This window comes from Manis pentadactyla, chromosome 7 (assembly GCF_030020395.1).
Source record: "Manis pentadactyla isolate mManPen7 chromosome 7, mManPen7.hap1, whole genome shotgun sequence".
Lineage (NCBI taxonomy): Eukaryota > Metazoa > Chordata > Mammalia > Pholidota > Manidae > Manis > Manis pentadactyla.
This window is the reverse complement of record NC_080025.1, coordinates 104,250,008-104,256,007: the sequence shown is the minus strand read 5'-3', so window position 1 is coordinate 104,256,007 and position 6,000 is coordinate 104,250,008.

Here is a 6,000-nt window from a genome sequence, read left to right as displayed (position 1 = left end):
TTTTTTAATATATTTTCTTCCATGGGTACATTAAATTTTTATGTGGAGTGAAATGGAACAGGACTTGTTTCCCTTCCACTGCACAATGATTTATTACCCAAAAAAGACCGCAGAACTAATTAGCAGAGTAATTAATTAATATAAATTTGCATATTTGCATTTGCAATTAGTGCAGCCGACTGATTAGTCTGAAAATGAGAAGTTTGACTCATTAGATGTTAGTGTCTGCTGGACCAGAAAGCAGCTGCCAGATGAGGCGGAAAAGGGTGGAATAAGCATGTGTGTTTCTTTTGTTAGAAGAATGGAGAATATGCTCAGATATCTGGGAGCCAGACATCAGGGTTCGCAATTTTAAAAAAAATAAATAAATGATTTGCTATTTCTGCTACTCAATGTTCCTTGCCCTTTTGCCTACAGCAAGTTATTCCAACCAACGCTGGAAGCCATGTGCCCCTCAGACAGGGCTCCTCCTATTCCCCAAAGGCAGAGGGGTTTCTGTTGTTTGTGGGCAAGCAGGAAATCTGTCTTGGTTTGATGTCCCAGGAATTTGACTCCTGCACCCAATTCAGTGGTTCTGTCAAAACAGTTCTCTAGTGTTGATGAGGACCCTCAGGGGACTGGGGGAGTAGACTACCTTCCCTTCGGGGCTTCTCCTGATTTGTAGTCTCTTTTGTTCCTCTAGCTGATAGCTGAGCTCAAAGCTCTCCCATCTAGTTGACTGAGTGAATCCATTTCTGCAGAATGACATGGAACAGATAAACTATGAACACACAACACAGATGCACAGACGAACAGACATAAAAAACAGACATTAAACCACCATAGTAAAATGGGGAATTTGCTCAAAAATCTCCAGGGAGGTTGGGGAACCAGGGTGAATGAGAAATAGTATCTTGATTTGACTTCACTAGATCTATTTTCAGGGTAAGGATGCACATCACAACAGGAGAGAGCCTGACCTGATCTGAATGCTTTCTTCAGTAATATGGAATACTTTCAGTCTCAAGACAAGTCAAAAGGAAAATAAAATTATCCCATTTGTTTTCTCCACATTATTTCTAAAAATGAAATGAACTGTGTATGCTTTTCTTAAGGTTCACTTAATGTTTATAGATGCCAAAAGAGATTTCTGAAAATATGTCATATTGGCTTAATGCTATAGATTCTTCATAGTTGAAAGATTACCCCTGAGGTTTATTAGTTATGTCATGGGTCAACTCTTGTCCTCAGTAGCTGGAGAGATTCTTTAAAGAAAATATACATGCATCTAACATCAGCATTGCACTTTTACTCAGCCTATACCTTGTTTTTGCATTGTATATTTTGGATTCAAATAACACCAAATGCCTCCCACCACCACCAAACCCTAAGCCAGGTCCTCTGTGTGGATAAAACAGCAATATTTCCAGAATCTCTCACCTGGCCTTAGTGCACCTCCATATCAATAGGTGTTTCCACTGGAGTGGAGAGAAGTAGTACATCTCCATTTCAATAGGTGATTACAAGGGGGAGTGAGGGCATATCTGGACTGGAGAGGTTAGGTGGGACCTTTTTTTGCAGCCAGGTCTCCAGACACACGGGTAAGCAGAAGTGGATGACTGCTTATAAGCAATAAATGGGTTTTTCCCACTTTATTTCTCTCTTTGACTGATTTTGGCTTCAGAGGTAATTTGCCCTGGGTTGAGAACTTATTTTCCCCCCAGAGTTACACTCTGCATTGCACATTCCGAGGATCCATTGCAATCCCATAGTGGTCCTACCTGCCCTTCAAACCTCTCTCCAACCTTACTTCCCTAGCTCTGCCCACAGAGCAAGTTCTTCCAAAGCACTCTTTTATTGACCCTAACACATTGCTTGCCAGACAGTACTATAACCAGTTCTTTTTACCTTAACCTCACTTCTTAGACTGAGAACTTTTTGACATAACTATCTTACATATGCATTTTGTATCCCAGAGCCTAGCACACTACCTGGTACATAGTAAATAATAAATAAATAAATATTAAATCACTTCATGGATGAATTAATGAAGGCATTTATGGTCTGACTAGAATAAATTAATCTAGGAATTTGCCTGCAAGGTAAAAAAGCAGCTATAAAACATGCAAGGAAATGAGTAACTTGAAATGCAGTCCAGTACAATGAAAGAAAATAAAAATGACCAGTGGATCAGTATAGTTCCCAATTTCAACTTTTACTTGGAGTCTGCACTTCATTTGTCTTGCTTTTCCCCTCTCAGGGCTTACAGAAGATTCTCTGTCCTTAATGTCACAGTAAGTAAATAGCCAGATGTGAGCAGGGAAGGGGGAGGGGGACATCGACTGGTGTTTATATTGATTAGATGCTTGCTTATATTCTATACATTCCATGTAAGCTGCTCCCTTGGGATGGGGAGTAAAAATATAGGTAACAGACTGGCCAAAGCTGGCTACTTCACACATGGAGAAGAAATTGACCCAAACTTCACCCCCAAATCCTTTAATATGCACCTCCATCAATTGCATATAAAAATGACACCTCCCCATGCTCTGACAGTGCCAATAGGGACCAAAGAGAGTCAAAAATCTCTCCACCTGATGTGAGGGTGGAGCAAGTGTGAACTCCAGGAAGACTCCACCTGTTCCCTTTGAAACCTAATCTCAGTGTATATTCATCTCCCTTCATATAAAAAAGGCTCCCTATTCTTACCTTGGTGCGCGATCCCCTCTGGGTCTGCCTATACCTCAACTCTCCCTCTGGCATCTCTCTCCTATCTTTAAATTCTCAATCTCTGAATAAACTCTTAATGCTCAATGGCTTTTCTGTGTCCATTTTTTAATTATTTCTTACAAAGAGACTAAGGATTGTCTCTGGTAACACTTAATAGATGTTCAACAAATACTGAAAATTTAATTCTTTGGCATTTTACAAAAAACAATTACTTATCCCTCACACATGGGTTAAAAATAAAAGAAACCTAAACCTAACATATAATTAGTAGTACTGAAAGAATTGGAGCTGGTGAGTAGGATTAAAAACATGTCAAAAAATTCAGCATCAAGGCAACAGACTTAATGTGATATTTGAATCCACACTGATAGGAAACAGGTCTATTCTGATGTCATAGAGTATTATTTTATTTGCTTGTTTTGATGCACTTATACAAGTCTTCCTTCATAGACCTCAACTAGGTCTTTTGCAAATGTGCATTCTCCGATCCCCAGGCCAGGCATCTAGCACAATGCCTAAGCTGTGGGTGGCACTTGATCAAGGAGACAAGGAATAAGACCACCTAGAGCTTTATCTAGACTTTACTTCAATCTCATATTCCAGATTATTAATGTTCCAGATAATCTACGAAACAGTTGGAACAAATTCTGGGTTATAACCCTTTTTCCCCTACAAATTTTTGTACATAAATAATACAGTGGTAGTCGTTCAGTCATTTATTTATTTGTTAGTTTGTCAGTTTGTTTTAAATTTATTCTCCACCTACCACCAAGAAGATTTGAGGTAGCAATTGAGTTGAACATTTTTACATCCTTTGTAAAGCAATTCACCATTTAACAAGATTCCTTGTTTCCTAACAGTGCCATAATACATATGATGAAATACAGCTTTATATTTGTTTTCTATAAACTGCATGGTTTATTTTCTGAAATTGTATCACAGATATATTGAGAGGACACCAGCAACGATGGATGGCAATGCCTTCTGTCTCTATCACTGGAATAGAGGGAAAAGAAAGTCCTATCTCCGAAAATGTATGGTAAGAATAGCTATAATTGTCCATTCCATATTTGCTTGTTGAGAAAATGAGGAGTGATTTTTTTGCTTGTCTGGAAACATAAATTAGGACTTGCTTATCCATTTAGTCATCTCCAAATGAGACATGAAAATGTGATCTCACACACGATGACAGTCCAAACATCGCACTTCTTGTGCGCTAAGACTTTGTTTTTGTGTTTTTAATCTTCTGTTCAAACAGTGACCAGAAATAAGAGAGGTTTAGTTATAAGGGTTGCTCCTCATATTGAGGAAGTTACAACCCCAAAATGACCTGCACCTCTGGTGCTGGCAGAAACTTCTTTGCACCCCGGTAACTTGAGCACTGATTTTTTTAAAGAATCACTCAAAATCATTAGTCCATTAGGCAAATTAAACACTTTGACCATTTTAGTGAAACCCGTTGCAGACTTGTAGCATTGTTTGAAAAGGGGGGCACTTCAGTCCCTTGCAGCGCCCGAGTCTTCCGCCAGGACCCTTCTCGGTGGTTCCTGCCCCACTGAACACTCACTGACAGGCAGGAGCCTCGGACCACAGACCTTTAACATTTGAAAGAGTATTTTGTGAATTCATCCCCTCTCTCTCTTTCACCAACTATAAGGTTTAATAGCGATTAACACTAGACCGCAGCACTTTCCAATTAACGATAGCCCTGCCAGTTCTAATTGGTATTCTAATTAGCCCAACCGATTCAACTAATTAAGAACATTAAACTTTTTAACAAAGGCTATCTTGCTTTGTGTGTTGTAAAATGGAATTTAAGAGGGGTAGCGATGGTAGGGAGGTGGGAGTAAGAACAAGCCTGGATTTCCATTCCAGACACAGAAAAGCAGCCAAGAGATGGAGGGCAGGGGCACCCGGCTGGTGCCTTGCTTGATGGGGTGAAGGGTCACAGCAACCTTTGCATTCAAGAAGGGCAAAAACAGGCTCACACAGCGATGCTACCTTACGGCCAGCCTGCTGAGACTTCTCATACGTGGTATTAAGCCAGCCAGCCCTGGGTTGATTCACACTGAAGTGGAACCGTAAACCGTTGGACTTTATATACAGTGTGACCTTTGTTACAATGAAGGAAATGGGGCTGTGCGACTAAATCTCGGCAATTCCAAAATGTGTTTAATTGAAATCTCCTATTTTCAAGACAACCCTGTGCTCTGGTAAGCTTCACAATGGAACCAGAAGAGCGTGCAAGCTCCACTATGGGCTGGCCGGATTTACAGTGAAAATCAAAAGTATGGTGTCAGAGTCCCCTCTTGTTCTCACATTCCATATCTAATCCATCAGTTGATTCTGAGAGTTCTTCCTTCAAAATTGATCCCAATTCTGGTGACTTCTCTCCTCCCCCAAATTAAGGAGGTGCTCACTCCTGAGCAGGCATGCCCCCAGGGGGTGCAACTCCTGCAGTTTAGAACCCCAGGTGCTTGGCTTGCTTCCCCGTCACAGCCCTGTACCTACCATCATCCTTCACCTTGACACCTGCAATAGCCTCACGATAGGACCTGCTTTATTTTGCGCCTTAAAGCCTATTCTCCAACCAGCAGCTCAAAGCCCTCCAATGATGGCTCCTCACACTTAGGAGAAAGTTTGAAGTCTTCACCCTGCTCACCAGACCCTATAGGATCTGCAACAGGTACCTCTTACGCAACCTCTCAGTTTTCTTTTCCTTTGTCACTACATTCCAGGCGTGACAGCTTCAGAGGTGAACTACGGTAGGTGTTCTGCCCCAAGTACAGTCCACAGTGGGTACATTGTCTGCAGAGAGTTGAAAAATGCTTAAAACACTGACAGAGTCTACCTGCTTTTTATAGTCACCATTTACCATCAATTTTAAGCATGCCAGTGAAAATATCCCTCTTGGCCAAAAAAAAAAAAAGTCTTTTGTTCTAAGTTTGTGCTATCCAATATTGTAGCTATTGAGCACTTAAAATGTGGCTGGAGTAACTGAGAGACTAAAATTTTAATTTTAATTAGCTTGAATTTAAAAACTCATACTTGATTCAATTGCTGGAAAACTTTTAAGAATTTTTTTTTAACAACTTGCATATGCCAACCTATTTTTCTACTGTAAATTTTATGAAATCTAAATACAGATCAAGTGTGTCTGATGAAAATTTAGCATACAAATGGAGATGTGCTGTAATGTAAAAATGTGCACCAGATTTCAAAACTTAAGCAAAAATAATGTAAAATACTTCGTTAATGAATTTTTATATTGAATGCCTGTTAAGATGGTAA